Source organism: Ischnura elegans, chromosome 5, assembly GCF_921293095.1.
Source record: "Ischnura elegans chromosome 5, ioIscEleg1.1, whole genome shotgun sequence".
Classification (NCBI taxonomy): Eukaryota; Metazoa; Arthropoda; class Insecta; order Odonata; family Coenagrionidae; genus Ischnura; species Ischnura elegans.
In genome coordinates this window covers 35,103,462-35,128,863 of record NC_060250.1, presented here as the reverse complement: position 1 = coordinate 35,128,863, position 25,402 = coordinate 35,103,462, and the positions used below count along the sequence as shown (strand labels likewise).

At 38.1% G+C, this 25,402-nt stretch overlaps 1 protein-coding gene across 3 annotated transcripts in view; it reads left to right on the top strand.

Moving 5' to 3' along the window:
• LOC124158705 (proton-coupled amino acid transporter-like protein CG1139) overlaps positions 1-25,402 on the top strand; it is a 192,468-nt gene that overhangs the window by 101,401 nt on the left and 65,665 nt on the right. Inside the window, exon 1 of one of the 3 annotated variants that reach the window (XM_046533946.1) lies at positions 18,477-18,911. The exons of the other annotated variants lie outside the window; for them this stretch is intronic. The gene's annotated coding sequence lies outside the window, so the exon portion shown is untranslated. Of the gene's footprint in view, positions 1-18,476; positions 18,912-25,402 lie in introns of those variants that run through there. 3 annotated transcript variants of the gene reach the window in all.

Below are 25,402 nucleotides of genomic sequence, written 5' to 3'. Positions count from 1 at the left end.
AGTGGAGAATTCAAAATTATTCAACACTGATATAATCTGACGTGATTAAAGCCCATTTTACGTTTCGTAAAGCGTAGTTCTGTAAATTTTGGGGAAGTATTCTTATCTGGGCCTTTTATGTCTCTTAGATTCGATCCACAGAACCTCTGAATCTAATAGTAATATTTGAATACTCTACTCAATACACCACCGGAACGATTGTGTTCTAAAGTAGTTTCAATACCCAATGTGTCCAATACCCATACCCAATGTCAGCTGCATTCACCTATGTCGCGACCTTAGTAAACTCCGTTCAATGCTCGACTTGGGTGAATCATACTTCGGAGAGTACGAAGAACATTCGTTGTTGGATCTTTTACACGTTGTCACACTGCAACAAGTAAGATCAATTTCTCCATTGTAAGGGGTATATAGTTTTTCTAATTCCCGGTTGCATGAGAGTATTACGAAGATGAAATTTTGGACGACGGATATCTTCAAATACTTTCTAAGTTGGCCGTATTCAGACGCCAATGAGTTTTGGGTTAATGTTTTCCTCCACTGCACATATCATAGGTTTTGGATCCTTTTCCTTAATTATGTCGACTACAGGCATCCCCCGAGTTACGTATGTCTCGACTTACGTAAATCCGTACTTACGTAAGCGATAACCGTATTTCAAATGATTACGTTAATTTTCGAATGCGAACGCGAAGAAGTATATATTCGCTTGTACAACCTATGGTAGAAAAAATATCGAATAGTTATAGAGTTTTTTACGTGCTAAAAATAACAAAGTGACCCTTTTTTGTCATTCCTCAAAGGAAATTTCATTAATTTCTGTAGAAAAATCGCTTATAAATCCCAAGTCAATAATCAACGTGAAAATTTGCAGTTCTAGCGATGGATGTGGTGGCGTATGTGGTTGCGCTCATTCCTGTACGATACAACTTGTTATACAGCAATCTCTGAAGCGCCAACGCAAAGGTTCGACTTACGTAAATTTCGACTTACGCATAGTCTGCCGGAACGCATCTCTTACGTAACTCGGGGGATGCCTGTATGCACGATTCGTCGTGGAAGCGATATTTATTACAAACACAGGCACATGGTTACATCGGCATGCCTCCGCGCCATCACCGCTGAACAACCCCCGAGATGCAATGCGAAAAACAAGAGAAGACACACAGCAAACAAAAGGCAACTAAAACTATCATGGCTGACAGCGTAGTGGCGGCAATACAATCATTAGTACATGACACTAGATACTCAAGTTGCATTTTTCTTCCGAGCTATCAGCCGCAGAGCGCTTGGCTAATAGTTTCTATAGTTTAAAAAGGGTGCGTTTTCAACCTAAACGTTACTAGTAATTTTCCTTCCTACTGGTATCAGCTATCCAGGGTTGTTATTGCGTGACACAATTTTTCTTTACCACGCAAAAAATGTTGTTCATGTTAAAATGTCTACTAAATACCAACTATGAAATTAACTTCCAGTGCTATTGAAATGAAACAAATTCCGACTCAGTGAAACTTGCGGCTTTCTGATGCATGCGCAATGACAACAAAAGTCCAGTGTATTCACCCAAGCTCCACCCGAAACAAAGCTCGCATGAATGGACAGGTTGGGAAGGAAAGGCGAATTTCCGAATGCGGGAAAGAGTTAAGAATAATTTCCTTTGAAATAGATAAAATGAAAAAATCTTTAGCAATTTAGGTTTGTTGCATTTCCATATGAATTTTAGGTTTTATCTATTGATTCTAAGAACAATTTCCTCATTCTAGCAGAATTTCTCCAAGGCCAAATCTGATATTAATGCCAGCTTTCTTTTTCAAATCCGACATAATTCTCCTCTTTTCCCTAAAGCGTACGTGTTATACCATGCTATGATTTACTTGTATTTTCCTTTCTTGTGGCCGAATAGTTTCCTGCAAAGCATTTATCGCCCAATATTAAATTCATTCACTTCAAGTTTCTGAGTACGTAGTATGCACAAGCAGTCCATCTTCAATGCACATTTTAACCAACAACAAATCACTTCAGTAAATGCCTCTAAAGAAAGTGAAGATGGAATATTCTGCTATGTTTGACGCAAATTGTTTAATATACATTCGGCGACTTACTGGATGGATATTTGTTTTGCAAAGAAAAAAGCAAGATTCGGCCTAACATTTCACGGGCTAATAAGGTAACAATCGCGATATTTGAAACTCTATGTCGTGAACCTCTGTATAAGACAGTATTGTGCGATTGGCTCGTAGTCATAAGATAGCATGAGCTGGGTGCCGATTTTCAGGTGCCAACGCTTCTCGCCTTTCATTTGTTATCTCAACGCAGAGCTGTGAAGGGTAAACTTAGTCGATGGAGCGGGAGCTCTCGTCGCGTCGACGCAACGCCGAGTAGTAAAGGCTAATAATTAGAATTAGAATTCATGATTGACGCGAGATTTTCGAAGCGTCCTTTTTTTCTTGCCATGTTAAAAATGAACTGCATAATCCATTCGAAGCATCATTCGCTTGTGAACAGTAATACATAACCTAACTCATCTGCAATCGCGTAAAAATAGCTTCCCTATGTTATTGAGGTTTCAATTAATATTTGACTGTTCTGTTCATGGGCGTACCCAGCGAGGGGGCAGCTGCCCCCCCCCCCTAGAAGCAAAAATCGCAAATGTTGTCAAGGAAAATAATATTTTTTTTCAAGCAAATAATTTTAAAAACTAATATAGAGCTGTTTCTGTTTCCTTAAAATATTGATTTCATTCACCTTTTCCATGCTTAAATCTTACCTACAACTTGAACAACCATGGCTTGCCGCCCTCTAGTTTTGATCCCGGGTACGCCCTTGATTCTGCTGTATGAAACGTATAATCTAATGAAGGCGTGCTCTATTAACAGTGCAGGGAAAATTGAGATAACAAATAAAGACGTCAGTGTTATTAATTACTTTTGCATTTTGCTTGATTCCGAATGAAAAAGGGAGACATTAGAATTTGCATTTAGTTATTATTAATGAGTAAAAAAAGTTTTGAAGAGAGTAAAATTTTGCTCTTATTTTTGCATACACACACACACACACATACATATAATTGCAAACGTTGTACTGCAAAATATTAGAGAAAAAGTGGATTGCATAGCAATCATCACTCCGCCGCTGACAATTGTGAAAGCAGATTAAAATACGACCGCAGTGGCAACAAAAATCAGCCTACTATGGGATGTAACTGGGCCTCCACTATGCAGTCCTTGGATATGCCTTTTTACAGTTTGCTGAAAACACGTCGCATCAATATAATACTTGCGATCTTGAGACTCGGCGCCGGCAGTCATATTTGACTCATAGCTCCGAGATCCTGTTGTTGCTCCGATTAATTACCTCCGTCCCAATGCCTCGCTTCAGATCGACGAACAGTGGAACAGAATCGAAATAAGCTACACCTCTTGCAATGCCCTGCGATTGCATAATAAGAGTCATTCGTAGCAATATTTATTAATTTTACTTTCTTGTGATTATTTTCTATCACTATTATCCAGATATGAAAGTGAATGTGGCAATATCACATCCACACGCTTGGCGCGTCGCCGTACTCTCCGCCGCCGCCGGCCACAACCGGAGTCGACCCCACGCTCGAAAAAACTGTTTAAAATTCGGGGTTGAGAGTTGGTGCTAGATTTTACTTTAGATCCACAGTGTAGAAGCTTGATAAAACGACGTGGCATTAGTCACTTGGCGGAAGTCGGCGGAGGTATCTACTTTTTTTCTACGTTTATTTTAAAAAAATGGGCTGAAAACAGGCTCCGCCATTTTGTTATGTATCTATGGTTATTGATGAAAAAAAATATTTTAAAACCCTTCAAATGGAAGAAAAAAAAGTGTTAATTAAGATGGTATAACATTTTTGTCGATGAAATTATTCATGAAGCCACAGCACGAGGATAAAGTTGGCAGTTTTCAGAAAAAATCGAGGGTGGTCGTTTTTCGCGGCATTTGTGCAACTTTGACCTCAAATATATTGTTAATATGAAAGCACACCACAGAAATAATCTGGAAAGTAATGCACAATTTATTTGAGAATATGTGTGCGAAGTTTCAACTTCCTAGCTCAAAAAAATCGAATTTGATGTTTCGGCCAGCTTTTTTCGATTCTAGCCCACTGTGCGACGTCCGACCTCCGTCGGTAGTACCAGAGGCCTCTGGAGAAAGCGATGTGGCGACATTCAGCGATTACATTCACTGGAGAACTGCATCCGGTTCGCATCACTACTGTTTTAGGTGACTGTGGCATTTGACTTAGTTTGTAAAGCAGTCAGCATTTAGTTCCAATTTATAAGCGAGAATCTACGAGCAATCTAAGCAGAACGGGGATGGATTCATTTCAACCATTAACTATTCCTGAGAATGTTTTCTTGACGACTTGGCACGCGAGCCTCTTTTTCTTCCTAACCGATTCCGTAAGATCAGCTCTCAAAGAAGAGCCGCGACGTTTCAAGTGTTAGAACGTGGTATTACCATCTGCGTAGTCCGCGCGAGAACTATGAATTCATATCACGATGGTAGAATAGAAATGAATCGTTCGCCCTTTATTTCGTGGGAATTATCGTGATTACATTAGGTCAATCTTTCTCGGAGTAGCAGCGACGTGATTTAGTTCATAATTGCCGACCTAAGAACCCCAGATCTTTCCCTTTTATTAGGGCGAATATGATTTTGGGGTAGAAATCCCAAGAAAGAATAATACCCGTTGTTTCAAAATGAGTAGCGGGGTTTTTGCGCGTTATAGTTGTTATTATTCAAAACATACAGCTATAAATGAAGTATCGAATGGCACAGCAACTCGAAAAGTTTTGTTGATTGGCAACAATGTGCATGTGCAACCAATGTTTCCGCCGCAATCATTTAGAGAGCTTTATGAGCAAAAATGGCGACTGGTGGACAGAAAGCTCTTCGTGTTTGAGGGTTTGCAAAGACAGAATCTGATGCTACCGTGCAACGTGCTTTCAATATAAAGTTCGGTTGTGATCCTTCAGGTGATAATAACATCCGTGTCTTACATATCTGCTGACGTTTAAGAATTAAGAACAGGATTTAAGAAGCTGGTTCAACAGTTACTCGAGAGACACTAATCTACATTTGGGAAGTACTCGCATATCGTCTTCAGGTGTGCCGTGTGAAGATTGGTGCTCTTATTGAGCACTTGTACGCTTTTGTGTAAAACTGTTTGAGTTGCTCTTTAATTTGATACTTTATTAATATCAATAAGTTCAGTGTAATTAATTTTAGAGAGAGTTAAATTCCTCACTATTCATAATGGAACACCCCGTATATTCTATTAGTTCACCGGGAAAGCGCTATTTGAATTGAAATAACTTGATAGCGTTCTTTGAAAGCTTTCCTTATGAATGCGATGCTTTATTAAGAAAAAAAAGCCGTCTGTGCGTGGAAACTTGTTTAGGGCCGTTTACTTTCATTCGCCTAGCAACCTGAGGAACTTTGGTTGGATTGCACCCGTTAAATTTGCAGAGTATATCAGTATGAGCATCACATAACAGGCATCAGCCAAAAGCTCAGACCATGGCAAAGACAAGAATTGAAATTGCGTGACTTTTCAATAACGTCGATATCGTTGTGAGATATGAAGTAAGTTAAATTAAGTCTTCACATAGAATTTCTTACGAAACCTGAATCTCTCCCACGCTTGCCTGATATTTAACTTAAACAAAATTTTCACCCGAAATTAAAAAAATTATTTCCTTCATTTCAAAAGGTTTTACGAATGGAACCGTTAGATCGTTTGCATCAACTCTGTGCATAGTACTCATACCGACTTACTTTTACGAAGAAGTCCTTCAGAGAGACTGACTACGGTGACCAATTGCGCAAAATTACGTTATGACTCACCCGAGTGACAAAAGCCAACCCCACCTCAAGATAGACCCAGCGGTGTCCCTTTAAATAATGTAAAATACGTTCATGCACGAACATTTTATTCGTGGAAATCAAGGAGCTTTAAATTTATCATCATCATCATTAGTTAACAATCCTAAGATTGCTTAGACGCACCTCTCCATTCCTCCATCCTATCCACTACCCAGCTTTTTCATAGCGGCGTATTTCTTCTCCTTTACATCTTTTATAACCTGTCCTATGTAACTCATTCGAGGTCATCCTTTGCCTTTTTTCCCTTCTACCTAACCTTCTACGGTTGTTTTCATCAGGCAATCATGTCTCATGTGGCCAATTAAGGACTTCAAATGGGATATTCGATTTTAAAGTAATTGCTTCACTTCAGCCTCCGTCTCTTTTTTTAGCCTGTGAGAATAAGAAATATTTTACTTGCCATGGTGCCTACTGATACTCCCATTTTCCACAGTTCTAAAGTATACCTATTTACAATACCCCTGAAAATGATTTTCGGGTCCATCACCTTCCTGCGCTGTTTTTCGGCACAGTTGTTGCGAGCTGATTCGGAACACGTAGACTCCCGAGAAATATCTAATCTCGGTCTTGACGCCATCTCGTACACTTCAGAGGTATCTCGAGTCATTGTCATACATTTAATTTTTGGGAGCAAATCTCGCAAACAACTTCTCTCCCAAACTGCGCAGTAATGAATGTGAGTGGAGAATGTGAATCACTTGATTTTTATATCCAGATATCGTTTTCTTACATTCATACAGCCGTGAGTATGATTACGTAAGTATATTACCCTCGAAAAATGTGCTGTGAGACGTCCGCAATTTTAAGAAATTATTTTATTTGAGAGTTCCACGGGTGCTCCATTGAGTAATTTTCTCCATGGCTGCCGACGTTTCGGGGCACGAGTCATTCTACATATTCAGGCCTCAATTGTCGTGGCTCAGAAAGTGGTCGACATGTATCGCGGTGTCGGGGCCTCAAGTTCCCTCTGATTGGTCCTTGATTTTAGCCAACTGGATTCTTCGCAGGACGGGTTTATGGGTGTAACTGAGGGAGTGGCCGCTATCTCTATTGTTGCTATTGTCCAATAGCCAGGTCTCCATGGCCTCCTTCGTAATCAAGGAGGTTGTAAATATCTGGAGGTGCTGTCTCCGAGTTTTTAACGTAGTGAAAGTTCCGCCATCTTAGTTCGACAATATTTGGACTCAGCCTCCGACTGATATTTTGAGGTGGATAAGTTTTGTTCTAAAATTAATTAAATTAAGTGAAAAATGCTACGATAATCATTGGTATTTCGCGGGTGATTGTCAACAGATTTTTCCCATAATTCGCGATACTTCTATTAATGTGTAAACTCTGTGTCTCTTAGCCACATTACTGGTGGGGATATCCTTGAAAATATACTTTAATATTATAATTCTCAATTTCCGTTGGCTATTATAAAATTCAATACCTGGGTGAGTGCAAGTACTCACGTAAAATTTTATTTTCAGTGGAGCTGGTTTTAGAACGTAATCGTGGAGATTGATTGTAATTTTTCCCGGGGAAAAGATGTTTGGCTCATAAAATCGCGAAGCCTATCAATGAAGTACGAAAAAAAGGTTTACAGTGTGGGTTCCATAGGTTATTTTAGTGTATTAACGAGTTATGACCGAAAATTTCACCAAATAGAAAGCATTGACCCTTATGGGATTGTCAATGTTTTGGTCAAAGTGGGCGTGGCTTTTTCCTACCCAAGCACCCCCATTCTGGCCACACTTCGCTCCACGCTGGTGCCCACTCCAGATATTTACAACCTCCTTATTCGTAATCCTTTTCCTCTATTTCTCCCACATTAATTGAGATGGCGGTTGTTCCCTTAGCAACACCTGGAAACCTGTTCTGCGAATAATCCGGTTGGCTAAATACAAGGAGATTATCCGATTGAGTACCCAAGCAGCCTTCTCTACCAACATAAGCCGGGAAAGTGTCAGATGTTTTTTTTTCAATTGTGTTATTTACAATCGGTGTCCACTTTTAGTGTTTATTACGCCGAAGATATTGTGGCCGACACGGAATACTGTTTTTCTACATGGAGCTAAAATGGGAATAGGTTGCTCAAATATTCGAATAATTTTTCCGTTTTTTTTACAGGCGGTTTAGATAAAGACTTGTTTTGATTAAAATTTTCCATCTTCGTTGGAAAAGATGAGGGATTATGGATGGAAAGAAAAGTATGGTTATTGAGATATTAAAGTCTTCCGGTCCGTCAGTTTGTTATCAATAAAAATATTTACTCATAAAAACCTGTAGAAATAAAAATCTCCTGATGTGGAATTTCCTCCACTCCTGTGAGACCTTTTTTATGCGTGTTTACGTCTAGCAAAGAACCCAATGGACTCTTTTTCCCACATGATCGCTCTCTAAGTGTACGCCGGCATAATATTAAATATCCTTGGTTATACCAGGAGCACATTCATTCTCGATGAATGCTTTTATCGCCTGGAGAAGCTAAAAAACTTGAGGTTAACCTTGTTACAGTAGGGGTTACTACACGTTCTGAATGCATAAATATGGATTACATCACCTCAGCTATGTGTAATCTTTTTCATGCATTTCTATCACGTAATCTGATTCGTAATGAATTCTTAATGTGCATCTTTGATTTCTTGGATGAAAGTGATTCCGCTAAATATGCAGATGTAATTCAACGCGGATATTTAACAAAAAGGTGATTTTATGATGTTATTTTCAATTTCCCATTCCTAAAGAACTTGCAAAGCATGTTATCGTGTATTCATTAATTGCAATGAGAAAAACATTTCCCTGAACCGGGAATCGAACCACGGACCTTTTGGCTTTTGGTTTTTTTTTCTCATAGCAATTCATGAATATATCGCTGACGCTCGCGCGGCAGGCTTCGAAATACTACGCTTGTTATAGTGTATTTTTTAACAGGTAAATTTTAAAATAAACTTCCTACGGCCAAGACAAAACGTCAAACTGTGAATTTACGTTTATTGAAAGAAGTAGAAAAATGAAATTATTGCGAGGGATTAATTTTCACAATGATATTTTTTCTTTTAAATACGAAGATTTTCTGAATGCATTTACTGATTTCCTTACTGCCTATGGGTTTTCATTAAAATTCATAGCACGCATCCGAAGTGTTATAAAATCACTTAATGGAAAATTTTCTAAATATGCTTGGAATGAGGCTCCAAATTATGAAATCAACTGTGTCTACTGCGAGTGTTTGTCCCAAGCAATTATTATTTTTTGCAGATTGATTTTCCCGGAAAAAATACTCATCCGGCGGACTCTTGTATTATCAGCCGCAAGCCGGATAGAAAAACATTGTTATCGTCACACGATTACTTTCCCACAGTATGATACCATAAATTGACCTATCTCCTATGTCTTATCTTTTGGACTCATTGATTGAATTACTGTGATGGAAATTTTTCACTCTGAGGATTTGATTTCTTTTCCCTTACGCTCAACAGTTATTGAGCTCATATAATTGAAATTAAACGTCGAATCAGTAATTTCAATCAATAAATCGAGGGAATAATCGTCATTTCACGTACATAATAATAAGTCTTTATTGGGTGAGATTGGGACTAAAAAGTCCTATCTTTCATCTAATACCTACGCCGGAAAGAATATACTGGTGCATTGAAAAAATTAAATGATAATTTTCGTTGAAAAAACTTATCACCATCTGTTTTTCTCTCAATTATCTCATGTTTAAGAACTATTAAGTAGTAAAAATGTGAACATTACAGCGGTTCTCTTTCGTTAGCCATTTTGTTAATTGTTGTTTTGTTTACTTTTTGGGCGTCTCATTTTCCCGTAGAGTTGTATTTTCTTCCTCTCTTCAATGCACTTATTGGCCCCAGTTGCTATTATCAGGATTAGCCACTGAAACTTCGAGTTGAAACACTAAGTGATATATTCGTATTTCCTCGTATTTTCCATTAGTCTGCAGCATGGAAAAAAATAGTTTGAAAAGATGAATATCTCAAAACAACTCTACTTTTGACTTTATTTAATAGTTTAAAAGATGTGAAAATACATTTCTTTTACACAGTTGGTGGAATATACAATTGTTTGCTTTATTTACAATACATATTCCCTTACAGTTGAGAAATTTCAATATCCACAACCAAGGGTACTTTAAATTAGGACACATAGTCTCGCAAATTACATTTACAGTACGTACACTACTTAGGCAATGGTTGTAATGGTCAATTTTTTTCGTGAAAGGCTAATGCAATGGATTACAGCTTCCAGATAGGTACTTACTCAAATAAGCTCTCAACCTTTGCCTCTGTTGAATCGATATTCCATTCACCCTCTATTCCGCAATGTATATATAATGAAATAACATCTTTCGAAATTCTTTCACTTTCTTTACTCCATCGCACTTAACACAACAACATTTCGATAACCCGTATCAAACGCGCTTTTGTATTTCATCAGCGAAAATTCCTGCATCTTTGGCAACCTCTCCTAATCATCATGTGACTTTCATATCTTTATTATTTTGCCTTTCATGTCTTTGATTCACCTCTTGTCACCAAATCACACAGGTGATAGAAATCAGAGCGAAAAACAATTCAGAGTTATTTATTACCGTGGGAGAAGTATGGTAGGTTGTGAATAAAATGTAACTGTCAGTCAACTAGTGATATCATCGCTGCGATTGTAATTTTTTTTTAAGTGTCAGACATTAGCATTCGATAGCTATTATAAGGAGGTTATATGCTAGAAAAGTAACTCTCAAAATTTGAACATCATGGCTCTTGCTATCTTCTTGAAAAATTGTTTTTATTTTGTAAAATAAAAATATTTTTAGTGGCCGTCAGTCGATGAAGTGCAGTTGTATAGAAGAAAATATTTTGAAATTTTAATGAAAATGACGTTGACTCCGTTTTACAGCCTTCTTAAACGCATAGAGAGACTTGCAGGCCTTGATATTGCATGTTCAACCTGCCTAGCACTGAACACTATTAACTTCTGCGTACTTTGATATCGCGCCGGCTTAGTGATATCCTCCGTACGGTGTTCATCATAGTGTGGTAAACACAATGCTCCAGGGCGAATGATTGCCATTTTATTCACTAAGATTGATAAATTATTTCCTGCGCTGGCTGGTGATCCCGTGTTCGTGTTACAATCTACGCATCTAAGGTTTCACAACTGCAGTCTTCCCTTTATTCTCGAAGCATCCGTGCGCGTTGGCGACAGTTTAGATACGATCGCTTGCACTCCAAACAATGGTGTGATTTCAAGGCTGACCAGATTAAGGGGACGTAATAATGAAAGTGGATTTAATGCAGTCTTTTCATTTTAGGTGCAATATCAGCATGCCCAAAAAAGTGATCTGTTTCCTTTGTTGATTTTCAATCAGAGGAATACCTGTGGTGACGATTACGCAATAACTGCAAAATCTTTTCTTGTCTACATTATACTATTTCTTCAGTCGTTTCATGATACTTTAGATGAAAGGAAGCTGCATCAGTGCTCTTCATAAAACACTAAATCAGGGATGAATATTTAATTGAAAATCTCCGTATTCGTATGGTCATGCACTATTGCACCCCGTGTTTTCGTGAGTGAAATCACTTCCCGTTCTGTGAACATTAGTTTGGTTGTAGATTCTGCACTGTACTTCATGACCTCACTCTGTTCGCGGAGTCACTGTATTTCTGTGCTCAGACGTAGAGTCTGTATAAAAGTGCGGTGCACTAATATCTAATTTTTTATCCTTTTCTCCGGCTATCAGACGATAGCATAGTGTCCAGCTTCTGAGCTATTTGTATCTGTTTTAATGTCGAATAGGTAGCAACATAGACCTGATTTTTATGTGAAATGTGTATGAAATCATGTATGTTAACGCATGAGATAGCAATTTCGTTATGTTTTTGACGTTGGGGAGTATTAGTTGGGAGGCATTTTTTGGTCCTTTGGGATATCTCTTTTAAGACTCCTCTCAAGTACCTAATGTAAAGTGATTTTGAGAAAACTTTCAAGATATAACTATAAAAGTTATGCGAAAAATCCACAGAGAAAAATCATTTGCCTTGACCGAGATTCCTCGATTTCCGGCCGAGTGCCTTAACCAGTTAAGCTACCGAGGCGTCATTGGCCCCTGTGGAAATTTGTGGAATTCGTGCATTGCGGGTGACTCCGTAAAAGTTATAACCGTGGCATTGATTTCTGACGTAAATCATATGGCTTGATTTAAAGTTCAAATTTTAATGACTGGGAATTAAATGATCGCCGTATTCGTGATGTTAGCAGTAGATTTGATACATGCACGTCATAGGAACATCGTAGTCGAAACAAATTGCGGACATGATTTAAATCAGAAGAGGGTTCATCGCGGGTGACTCCGTAAAAGTTGCCACCGTGGCTAATCCCGGTATACTTAAACAAATATAAAAGTCATTATCCTGAGATTGGTCCCCTTTTTTCATAAATGTACATTTTTTAACATCTTTCGGATCCATTCTACTTTCAAGTCTCTTATCATTCCCGAGCTCGTTTTTCATTCATTTTTTGGCGCTTTTTTCTTCCAATCTAAAGGTGCACGGCCTGTTTTCCGCCAGGCATATTTATATCCAACTATTAGTAATTGCTGAGAGGTAGCCACTTTTCTTTTTTATTTCATGTCCCTAAATGTGATAGTAACAGCCATCTGTCTAACATATCCCACTTTTTTTAAGTTTCCTCGCATCCCACCGTCCAACCATATGTTTTTTTTTTACTTTCCTCATTATCGTTCATTTTTGGATGTATTTCTTTTTTGACACACTGTCCCAATATTCCATACTATATTTCCTTATTTTATCTCACATTCCTGCCACTGACGAGTCTAAAAGATTTTTGTGTTCCAATTTCTTAGCTTCTATCCTTAGCGACGCTTGAGTAAGTATTTTTTATATTTCTTAGTTTAAAGTACTAATTGATTTTTTCTGCTATTCAGCGAAAAAATTCCGCCCTGAGGATGTAGTAGTTTATCATGAGCTCCTATCCATCGGTACACCTGTCGTTACAGTAAAAATACTGGCATATATTCAGGGCGCAGCCCATTATTTTACGAGTCTGATAATAATTGCTAAAATCTCCTTTCAATTAGATGATTAGATTGCAGAATTTGTCACAAAACTGGAGCTCAGTCAGTCATCTTTTTGTATTTCGTTGACGTGAATTAATATTAAAATTTTCAATGGTCTGAAATATTTATTTGGCTTCTTATTACTCAGAAATGATATGGATTGAGTCTGTGAGACTTATTTCAATCACTATTTTTTTAAGGAATAAACATTAAATCTCTAATTTTATTTTCTCTTCTATGTTTATTTTCCTCCCATATGTGCCTAAGTAGGTAAATAACTTGTTATGTGTAATTGCTACTGAACAATCATATATAATGTTGTATTCGGGTCATTTCTATTCAACAGGAAGTAGAAAATAACTTGAAGAAATTATTTCCTAAAGTCATTACGTCTATAAATGTGTCATTGTGCTTAACTCCTCGTTTTTTTGCTGGTAAGGTACCTTATTCCAGTTTACTTTGTGAGAAATTTAACTGGTATAAATATTACCTTTATATTATTTAACCGCAGACAGTTACACTCCATACGTTGATATTTAAATCTTCCTATTTCAACTGAAAGAGTTTATTGATGCAAAATATGGGAAGACGTCGATGCACCCGGAAACCAAAATGCCGCAATTATATATACTAATAAAGCTTCGTGTTGTGGGTTGCTGTATCTTTTTAAAGGATCAGGGTGTATAGAAATCAATAACTATAGTTATTGATAGCTATCCTCAACCTCAATAAACATGTATTCTAGGTTTGAACAGATTCACAATAATCTCGGGTGTTACAATCAACAACCAACAATAACCAACTAAGCTAATGGCAGATCAGAGAAGAGAAGGGAGAAGAACGTAACTCAAAATAGTGCATCTTTTGTCAAAAAAATTAGTCGTTGGAATTGCACACCTTTTTTTCGGTGGTTTATCGAATCCCTTATTAGCATGTTATTCTACACCTAACCTCCTTTAAAGAATGTTGCGCTCCTCATATACTACGGAGCTTATTTCGTAAATAATTATTAGAAAGCTTCGCAAACCTTTAACAAAATTTAACTCAAAACTTATCCTCCACATTGAATAGCGATTTTGTGGGTTCATGACTAGGAGATCATCCTAACCCGGAAGTTTTGAAAAATAAATATCTGAAGCTAAATCTCGAGGAGATGGAGAAACGTTCACGGCCGTCACTGATCCATCTCGTTTTCAGGCGCGATCCTTGTCATGTGTGCGTCCCTCCCAAGACCATCCCAACGACCTTGAAGCCTGCGAGAATGTTCATCTGACAAAAGTGTCTAGTTTAAAATATGCCCACTCAGTCCGTGACTCACGCAGTGTATTCTGAGTCTTTCGAATACATCGAATCCGTGCGGTCGCTCGCTCAGGTGGGTGGCATACATTTTTCCGTGTTCGATTGATAAAGAGGTAAGACCGCAACCACGAGATTCAGAACAAATACGTATCGCTAACCTGGAAATAAAAGGAGCTTCGTTATTTTACATTACAACCATCCTATATTTTTAATTATTATTATTACATAAATTGTTAAAAGTCAACCAAGAAGTCGGGTGGTAACATAAAGCCAGGAAGTACATTAAGACAAAAATATGAAATGCAAAGTGCCAGCTTGATTGATAGGTTACAGCACACAAAAAATATGCATAAACCAAAATACAAAGCAAATTACTAAGAACAAAAAATTTAAAAAAAACCCTCAAAATACCATTTTTTACAGAATACGTGTCCCCATGTAAAAATGTTTAAATTAAAGCTCATGGAAAATGGAAGATAAATTCTGAAATATTTAAGTTTTCTTATTCCAGCTATTGAAGGTTGTGGCGCCATTTTCACTTAAATAACGTGATATGATTTAAATGTGCTAATTACTCAAAAATAACATCTACCCTTTTACCGATAAATATAAAGCGTGGTAACGTCAAGGTATAATTCGTAGTATATAGTAGTATAAGTAGTAATACAAGGTGTAATAGTTACGATATACCATCGAGAAATTCATTGCGATTCGTATGGTACAGCATCCATGCATAATATTTTCGCAATAAAATTATATTTATTCTCTTTGTTTACATTTTTATAGCCTAGATCGGCATCTTAACTACAGCCTAAGTAGCTAATAAGTAGCATTCTGATTTTCAAATGAAATTTACCGAGCATATTTCACGGTATCCCTACCTATTATATCGTCAGTTGATGTGGTGTGTTATTATTATTAATTATCTATGTATCATAATTTAGGATTGGCATGAAAATAATTTGAATTTGCGTTTCTTTAAAGACTAACCCGTTTCATCAGTTTTACTGTCTGTATCTTTTCGTCTGCAGTGGAACTTTGACGCGGCAGTTATGAAATGTCTCACGGACACATTTTTGTCGATTATCTTATGCCTTTTTGCTGCTAAAGATCTGCTAAATTGGCGTCTGAGTCTTTCTGATGGAATGCTGTAGATTACGGCTGTCTCGAGTGAGGTCCTCGTCCAATGCCAGTCATCAGTAAACCTTTGTATGCCCTTTTTGCTGATTTAGCTTTATGTTCAATGTTTTTAAGATAAGATTTCGTTACCCTTTTCGGTGGTTGGGGCTGATAAGTGAAATTTCGTGGAAGAAAAAAGCCTGACACATTGAGAATCTTATAATCTGTTTTCGTACAATTTTAATGGCAATGCATTATTAATGCGGATTGCAAGTACGTTGGTCACTGGAAAATAACATTAGACCATTATCGGTGAATTATTGTGACGGAATTATCAAGAATAAATTTTTCGCTCCTTGGAATCGGAAGCACCTTCTAAGTCTTTCAAAGGAACGTATTTTTTACCGTAAGAGACTCTCCAGCAGTTATGGTAATTAAATTCATTGTTAGCGCATTTTATCTATTTATTTTCTAATTTGTATTCTATTTATATTCTAATTTGTATTCTATTTATATTCTAATTTGTATTCTATTTATATCTATTAATATTCTAATTATAATTTCTATTTATAATCTAAATTATAATGAGATGTTATTTTAAAAATTTACCTCGATATCTCGCGATTAAAGTTTATTTATTTATTTTTTTACGCCTTCCGCAAAAATAATATCGCTCCTGCCGCTTCAATAGCAGCAGCCTTATTCCAATAGCGAGAATATTTATGAATTCAAACTTGATTTTATTGTTAATTGCTTATTATTTTATCACGCCATATTTATCTTGCATTCACTATCGAAACGTTTAGCTTTGCTTGAAAGTTTTTTTTTTCTCATCCGCTGGCGCTTCTTGAGTAAATTTAATGTGTTTTGCAAATATTATTGTTTATCCATCCTTTGGGGATGATATCCCGCGTTTAAACGCTTTTTCATTTTTTTCGTTCAAAATCGAATATGAACTAGCGCTTAAGCCATCTTATTAGGTCATCCAAAATTACGAAGACAATTTCATTTGTTTGGGCTCATTTATGATGTTTCTTGATTTCTTTTCTTCAGGCAAAATACGTATCTTGTTGACTTCTCTCTTATGCTTAAAGCCATATTTTTCTCTAGTTGAAATTTTTATGAGATTGATTTAATATAATTTATAGCCCATAGATACCACTATCTGAACCATATGAATACTCTTTCTATTTTTTAATTACCAAATATTATAGGGCAAATGTAGTTTTCACTTTCATTAATTCATGGATTGCAACAACAATTCTGCAGCAACTTTTTTCATGTTTCTAATATGGTGGCAGTTAGGAAAACTTATTTCTCTATTTAATAATGTAATGAGTTATTGATTTACATTAAAAATTATGGTTCCTGACATTTCCCAGAAGTAAAACTCCGGATCTGTTGAATCATCGTGATCGATCGCTGAAAAAAGCATTGTGAGATTGCACCTTATGAGCGCCTCTACCTTACGTGCATTGTAACGTAATCACTGCGTGTAACAGTATGATATTATGTATTCTTTGCCACTATGCTGGCGATGATTCGCTCAATCACTCGCAGACTTATAAGAATTGGCGTGGGAGAAAAACGTCATGGAAAGAGCGTCAGGCGAAGGTGTTCTAGGAAGGTCGAATTAACATAAATCTCCTGGGAAAGAATTCTACGTAAATATCGTTGCTGCAGGATGCTTTAATACCAAATCGCTTGTCACTTGTGTTTCTCTTAAAGATAACTTACTGTGGAAATGTTCATTGTGGCTACCAGAAATGCATAATAGTGATACCCTATTATTTTGGTGAATGGTTGAGTTAACTTGTTAAAGATAGATATTCAGCATAAAATGTGTCAATATCGCAGTATTCCACGCTGGAGCAGTGCTAAGAAAGGACCCAATTCTTATTACCTTTTATGTATTTTTTTCTATTTTGATCTCGGTGAGTAAATATTTAGTTAGAGATACGCTACGAAGAGGGTACGGCAAAGTAAATGTTAATTATAACCAAGTTATAATAAAAGCTCCTTTCGGGAAAATTTTCTGTCTCACCAGTTTTTATAGGGTATCTTCAGCTAAAACAGAAATTAATCTCTTTTAATTAAGGGTGTCATGATTGAAATATACACTCATGGATTTGAAATTGAAGGCAAAATCGGAATTTCCGCAGTTTTAGTGCCAGGGTAATGAAACGAGAGCGTCCCCTCAATATATATTATTTTATTCCTTTCAACGCATTGAATCGACGAAGCAGACTCGGAAGTGATGGCGGAAGGATATAAGTGCTTTCAACTTGGGGTATAGGAGAAATTACAATGGCCTTTCATCGATGCAAAAGATGATTCGTGGATCTTGTTCATCTAAATTGACTTGCTCGACTGAGGGCAGTCTTTGCTCCTTATCGCTTCCAGTTTAGAGTAGTATTGCAACATCAATGTGTAAAGTAAATCTGTAAAATACTTATGGACAATAAGTCTGCTGTATGTTTAGTGCTGTAAAAATTTGCGCCTTGTATATCACTGTAATATTTCACTCTTTTTCTCTAAATATTTACACGATATTCGGGTCACTCGCACACAGATTTCGGTCTTCGGGGTAACTCGGAGCTTCCCTATTTATTTGTTGCTCTAATAATTGCACATGTTTGGGAAAATGCAATTACTTTTACTATTTTAATACTTCCAAAATCTGTGCCCCTCATCCGGGATTCGAACCCGGTTCCTTCGCGTGTAATGACGTCGCTTAACCGTCGCTGACCGATGCCGAATCGGCGCTGATTTAACCTCTAAACCTATTAATGATCGTCATCTAGTAATGAAGGTCGTTTCATTTCGTTCCGCGTGAAACTCATCGCCGTCGACCGAGCCATTGGTGGTGAACAGAGACGGGCGATTCTTTCGTCGGAAGTCCAGAGAGGTGGGAAAGGGGTTTGAGGGGAAAGTGACGGTGGAGGGGGGGTGAAGGGGAGGGCGGGGGAGTTTGACGGATGGCTGCGGCGTACGCTTTGACCCCTCTCCCCTCTGTCACTCAGCGCATGCGTATAAAAAGCGTCAACCTGGAAGGCCGCGAGGGCAGTTTTTAAAAGCCTTACCTCCAGTGAGCAAGTCCGCGCAAGTTCACGGCTCTTACCCTCGGGAAAATTTAACGTAAAGGGCTGATATTGTGAGGGGCGTTTTTTCGAGCATTCGACGATTTTTGGCTGTGGCCGGAGGTTACGGTAGGGTACAGGCGTCGGTAGAAACTTTGAAATAGTTTTGACAACAGTGATTTCAACGGCTGATTATATGGTGGCAGCCAAGGAGTGACTTCAATGCGGGTGTGCTGTGTGTAGAAAGGTCAGAACTTACATTCTTTTGTTACGCGTTATGCGGACTTTGCTGCAGATTTGAAGATAACGAGGGTGAGAGAAGGTAGAGTGTTTACGTTCTGCTTAAAGACGCGAGCATTTTTTTGAGGGACGAACTGGAAACCGCGCGCCTCCCTTTGCTGTGAATTTTTCAGGTAAGTAATTTTTATTTAGAGTACTCATTCTTAAGTCGTCTCAGTGGTAGAATTATATTATGTGTGGTGTGAGGAAAAATATTCGCAAAGTTTTTTTATTTTGCTAAAGTTATAATAGTATAATTGTCTTTAATTTAATCAAAAATTATTCAAAGCCAATTGCAATACTACAATCGAAAGCGATAGATTCGTTTTTTTTAATATTTCCGCAGTTTTTATTGTTTTTTATTATTTTTTCTATTTCCATCAGATGCGATAAAAATGGAGTCAAGGTTTATTAAACCGATTTTCGTTTTCGCAACTAAACATTTCGCACCCAATAATCTCCGCTGAATAATAAGTCTGCTGATCATCGATTTTTGCGGAGAAAAACCAAAGAAATCCTTAGGAAGTAACTGAAATAATTATGATTCATATAGGTAAAAGCCTGTTAGTGCGCGAAGTAATGTTATCAGATATTATCTCTTCTATATATTTTCTGTATAGTTGGCTGAATTTGCTTTTTTTTCAACCAGATATTTTTCCCGAAAATGGCTTCGTTTAACCTCGGGTGATATGAAAACCGTATATTTTTACTGGTACTAAAGGTGAAGTAAAGACGAATATATAATATGCTATAAAAATTGCGAAATTTTCTGAAATGTATTCCGTTTGTCCTTGTCGGTCACTTTATTTTTCCTAAATCCATAGTGCCTACAAATCTTATTTGAAGATTTTGTCACGTGTAACCTTTGCATTTATTTCATATTAGGCGTGTTTCTCCAGCCTTTTCTGTTCGTAACCTATGAAACGTTTTGAGAATACTGTTACACTCATCTATTTTCTGATATTACTTTTCATAGCTTGCAAATGAGGGCTTGATAAGCCAAGGGGTATAGGTGATTTTTTTCTCTACGGAGTTATGTAAAGTTAATTGTTAGAATAAATAAACAAAAACCTGGTTGCCAAGGGATACGAGTGAGTCTCTGTTCTGCGCTGATATCTAGTGGAAAATCAAATGCATTAAGTACCAAATATCTAATTCCTCTCGTTTGTTTTCTATACCTAATTTCTGTACCTAACTATGCATCGAAAAAAGAAATCACTTGGACCCCTTGGCTTCCAACCCACTTAAATGTATAATTGCATCTACTGCAGCCACAATCCACGAGAAATATCCCAGATTTCCTCTTATATTCGCAATTTGGTTTTTTGTGTCATTCAATTCCTTCTTAGTTTTCCTCTTTCTTTTGTTATTAATTGTTCTTTATTGCATCTATTCTATTGCAATCCTTATTTCGCGGGGAAACCAAATGAGTGCAATATTTTTCTTCCACACTTTCTTACCTCTTGGTGATTTAGTGAATTGTCCCTCTGCTGACCTATATTTCATTGCACCCGCTTCCATTATTCCTCAATCTTCTTGCGATTTTTTTGTTGTTTTCACAATAATTTTTATCTAACATGTTCCTCTTTCTCTTGTTGTGTTCATCTAATTGAATTTCGGTATCCCTGCCGTCAGATTGTTTAATTGGTTACTACTTTATCATTAGCATCGTTTTATTTCCGTTTACATTCTTTCTGTTTTTTTAACTACATTCATGTCACTAACTTCGGATAAACATGCCAAATCTCTTTTCTAGCCCTAAAGTACGCATTATTAGTCACTTAATCACAATATTCGTATTCATTCAACTTGCTGCACTTCAATACAGCCTTAACTTGCTTCCCATTAGATTAATTTATATTTTTATAGTTTACGCTTTTTATGAGCTCGCATTTTTAGTTTCAACTGGCTTTTTTCAACGTACATGAGGTACTCGTCTTTCACACATTATGTACTAGTTGACGGAGCTCCGCAGTACCTCGTTTCGTATTCACCTATAACTATTCAAATGCTTCTCGAGAATGGCATCGTAGTTCGGTAAACTTTCCAATTTATTATCCTTGCATAGTTTAAACATTTCATCTTCGTAATGTACGAAATTTCGTACCACGAATTACCTTTGTAGCAACCACTTTGTATCTTATCTTTCGTTACCAAGTTGCGAGGTAAAAAATAGAGAGGCTTTTGGGATCGTTGCAGTACATGTGAAAAATGATCATTTTTATGCTGAAAATAATCCTATGCTTCTGTATATCATTAATCAGGTAGCTTATCACAGTCATAACGAGATCTTGAGGCGTAGTTGAGTGAACTATTTTGAGAATGGGAAAGTCTTAATCTACGAACGCAGTTACCTTGGGTGGAGGGATACGACCGGTGAGATTATTTTTTTTACGATTTTCGTGGCCTATACGTAAATTTTTCCCGTGAATTGTAATTACCACATCTATTCACTTCTCTGTGTTGCTGAGTGGGCGTTGTCTCTTGTTCGAACGGGGTGACAGAGAGGTGAGGGAAGGCTTCAGAATTCCTACTCCATTCATTTAGGGCCAAATTTTCGATTACGGCTAGGAATTCCATCTCTATGTTCAAGTGATGTATTGCCCATCCTGCCTATTTATTCTATTGATAGTATAGCTCCTATGTACTATATTACTCACATTCCCCTCCATTCCTTTCCCTTACCTAGCCGACACGTTTTGCCTCCCCTTTTCTGCGCATGTGGATGACTTCAGCTATACCGAGAACCTAGAGTATATAATCTTTGGCGAGAACTTCCTCACAAGTCTTACGCATCGTACGATGATCATAATATGTTTCATTCGTTACCTTTCTTCTTTCGTCGCAGGCAATAAAGTGAAATATAACCCCATATCTCCTCAACAAGTTTTTGTTGAATACACCCACTCATTTCACTTGGTACTTCAATAATTGCCCGTATTTCCCAGCAGTCTATCTCCTCAAAATTACAAAGGATACGCATCGGTGGCGGCGGGGGAAAGTCTTCGCCTCCCAAACCGAAGGTCGCGGGTTCGAGTCGCACCTGGGTACGTTACCCTTATCCAGAGCATGGATGTTTGTGAACGCTTGATTGTTAAATGTTGTCAACGCCGATTGAAAGGCCGAACAGTGCTGTTTTCGGTGGTGTGTGAAATAAAAAAACAAAAAAAGGTCGGTAATGTGGTATGGCATTTGGAGGAGGCGACCAACAGCTGAGGTAATTTTTTTCCGCCATGAGGGTAGGGTATGGAAGGAAGGGTGGAGAGAAACCTGGCGTCGGCATTAGCCCTCTCTTAACAAAAGGCGCCAAGGGGACCACAGCTTAACGTCCCATCCGACGGACGGAGTGTTCCGCTTGAAATGTCCTCCACACAACATTCAAGCAGGGATCGGGCAGTCTCTGAAAATTCTTTACCACCGCCGGGATTTGAACCTGAGCCCATGGGGTAGGAATCCAACACTCTTGCCACCACACCAACCTGGTCCCCCAGGCCGCTAGTGTCAGTTCCGCTGTCAGAGGATATATATTATATTTGGATTTTATCTAATTTAATTCTGTCAATAATGCATGGAAGATTTAAAAAAAATGTGGGCTAAAAATCAGTCTTTCTTCAAAGTATACCGGTAATTACTTTATATAACAACCAAATTATTAACTAAGAATATAAGCAAAGTCCCAGCGACATATGGTAAAGTAGCGTAGGCCCTAGCCATCTGTTTTTTATCCATAGAAGTATGCCTGACAGCGTCACATTCACTGTTTTCCTCACGCAAAATGTTTTGAATGATTTTTATGACAATAGCCATTAGTTTATAGCGTGGTCAGGAGGTTTTGCTTTTCTTTTGAGAGCGTCAGAGATGGTATGGGTTCTGTGGAAGGCCAGAGCGATGGTGGGATTTGGCATTTAAATATTGGTCAGTTTGGAATTTCTTCCGATAAACTACATACCCGATAAACTGCCACCCGCCTCCCTGGATACAAGGCCTTCCGAGAAAGGAAGATTATATTATTCTTCCAATTTCGTTGTACATTGAATGGGTGTTAATGGGTGTCGCCATATCGAGCGAACAGTTTTGGTTTTTTGTCATAAATATCCACTTATCTATTTTCCAATTCTTCCACATTTCTTCACACTGCTCCTATAATTTCCTATACCGCAAAAATTCAGTTGTTGAGGCAAAATTCCACCATTTTTTGATAAATATTTCGGGAGATCTTTTATCATCAGCGTATTTGTAATTTTAATTTTATCTTCAACCGGAATTTTTGTGGAAATAAAAACACAACGTCAAAACTAACGAGTTGATCTTTATTAAGCGTGCCTTCTTTTTAATTTAAATGGTAAGGGATGAGTAGGTACTTCACATCTGACGCGGTTAGGACTGAGAATGGCCGCTGGTTCTGGCCTAGATATCTACCTATCTTTTGTGTTGGGGAATCAATGACACTCGGCTTTGGAGCCGACTGGATCAGTGACCTTCACTTCTCCTGAGGTATTCATGACTGTTTCAGAAGTTCCATAATGTTCCTCTGAATTTTCCATTTAGGATCTGACTTGAGTTGTTTGCTCTGTGTCAGAGAAACCGAAAAGGAAATGTTTCATCTTTTTCTTAGTAGCAGATCGCGCATTTTCAGAACCTGATCATGTAATAAATTTTAACGGATATAAGATCATCCCCATAGAAAGTATTTACCTCGGCTAATTAGTGAGGCTATCGAAATATCGAAAAAAAGAGACCTTTAATAGCGAAAACAGTTATTTTCTAGCTTCAACGTTTAATCGTCTCTTCCAACAAAGAGTTTGAGGGTTCTAGGTGAACCCTTCGAAGGATACAATGCACCGGGGCCAGGAACCAAGCCAGTAGCTTATACGCCCGATCGACCGGGGAGGGGCTGGAGAGGAAGGAAAAAGGATAGAGGCGCCGCCGCGATTGTCTCTTCCAACAATGTGTTCGGGGGTCCAGGGCGGATCCCCGCAAGGATACGCTCTCGAGGACCGGGAACCAAGTCTGAGACTTATACGCCCGAGCCTCTCGAGAGGGGGAGGACAGATAGGAACAAAGGATAGAGGCATCGCCGCGATTAGAGCCCGACGACGCCTCAGGGAAAGGACGGGGAAGGAAGGACGGGACGAGGAGTCCTGCACCGTCACAAGGCGGGCAGGTCCTACTATAAGCGAAACCAAGCAATATGCAATTAATATTCTAACGACCTTGGGGGATTATTCTACGAGGAAGAATAATCCAACGATCAAATCGTTAGATTGTCTCTTCCAACAATCGATTTCAAAGTCCCGCCCGGCAAATGATGCGCGCCTGACTAATACCGCATAAGGAAATGATTTGCATTTCAGTCCTGACGACGCCAGCTGGAAGGCACGCGATACTTTAGTCCCCAAAAATGAATCAACGCGGCGAAAACCCGAAGCGAATACACTCATTAAATAATCACGGAAGTCTCCGCACCAATGTCTCCAATCCTTTTATGTTGTGTTACAGAAACGAAATGCGGCAGTGTTGCGTAATTTCCTGCCCTTTTTTTTACATTTTCCTCGGAGGATTGTGTATATATCTATCACGTTGCATTTTTTATCTCGATAGTAAGGCATAATTTATTTGAACAATATCCTTTTGATATGCTTTTAAATTCAAGCAGATTTGCTATGAGTGATTTGCAGAAGTAATCAATTTCGCCGTTTGCCTTTAAGTTATCCGTGAAGGTGCATTCTAGTAATTGGAGTGCAGTTACTGCCTCTAACAGTAAGTAAATGAGCTATTACAATTTATTAAGACATATTGATATTTACATTTTTCTCAGATTTATTCATCCCGAAATCATAAAAATTTCCTGCGACCATATTTTACAGCCTAGTTTTACTATGATTCGGAAAGATCAAAACGCATTAAAGATAAAAAGAAAATCTACTGCTTGGAAAATACATTATTTTTACTATTTGGAAAGATTTACATTTGCTATCACAGCTGACGTTCCGATCTGTTTTGCTCTTTCCTACGTCCTGAATAAATTCATTCGAAAGGGAAGAAATAGGAGCTTTAGTACGCAAAAAATCTGCTCATTACTTCCAGCCCATTCACATTTGCAGCTTAGCAAACATCATTCCGTTTCCATGGAGACACTTCTGTTCCTACGCCTCAGCCGTAACTCCTTCCTCCTGCTATCCGTCTACTGGGGGAGTATGCAAATTCTGAGGTCCTTCTTGCACAGCTAGGAAGAGCAAACAATTGCCAACTCATCCAGGTTCCCGCTAGCGAGGTAGGTGGGGCGTGTGGGCCCAACCGGCAGCTCCCACTGCGCAAACCTCACGAATGGGATCTTTTTTTTTTAAATCCTCACCTGCCGTCACTCTTCAGGCTGGCGTTTAATGGTCTTGTTATTACGGAAGTGGAAACGTTGCTGCGTCCTTTCTGCCCGGCCCTCAATATTTCTTCTCCTCCTCTGCCCGCAAACTAATTTACGCGCATATTTTCAATTTCCAGATCAATCTTCGTTCCAGGCAGGGAGGATAGTTTTTGTGGAATAGTTACTTTTGTACTGGGTATATTGACACAGGCTTCATACGCGAGGAAGTATGTCACGATTGCAACATGCGGCGGAAATAAATTT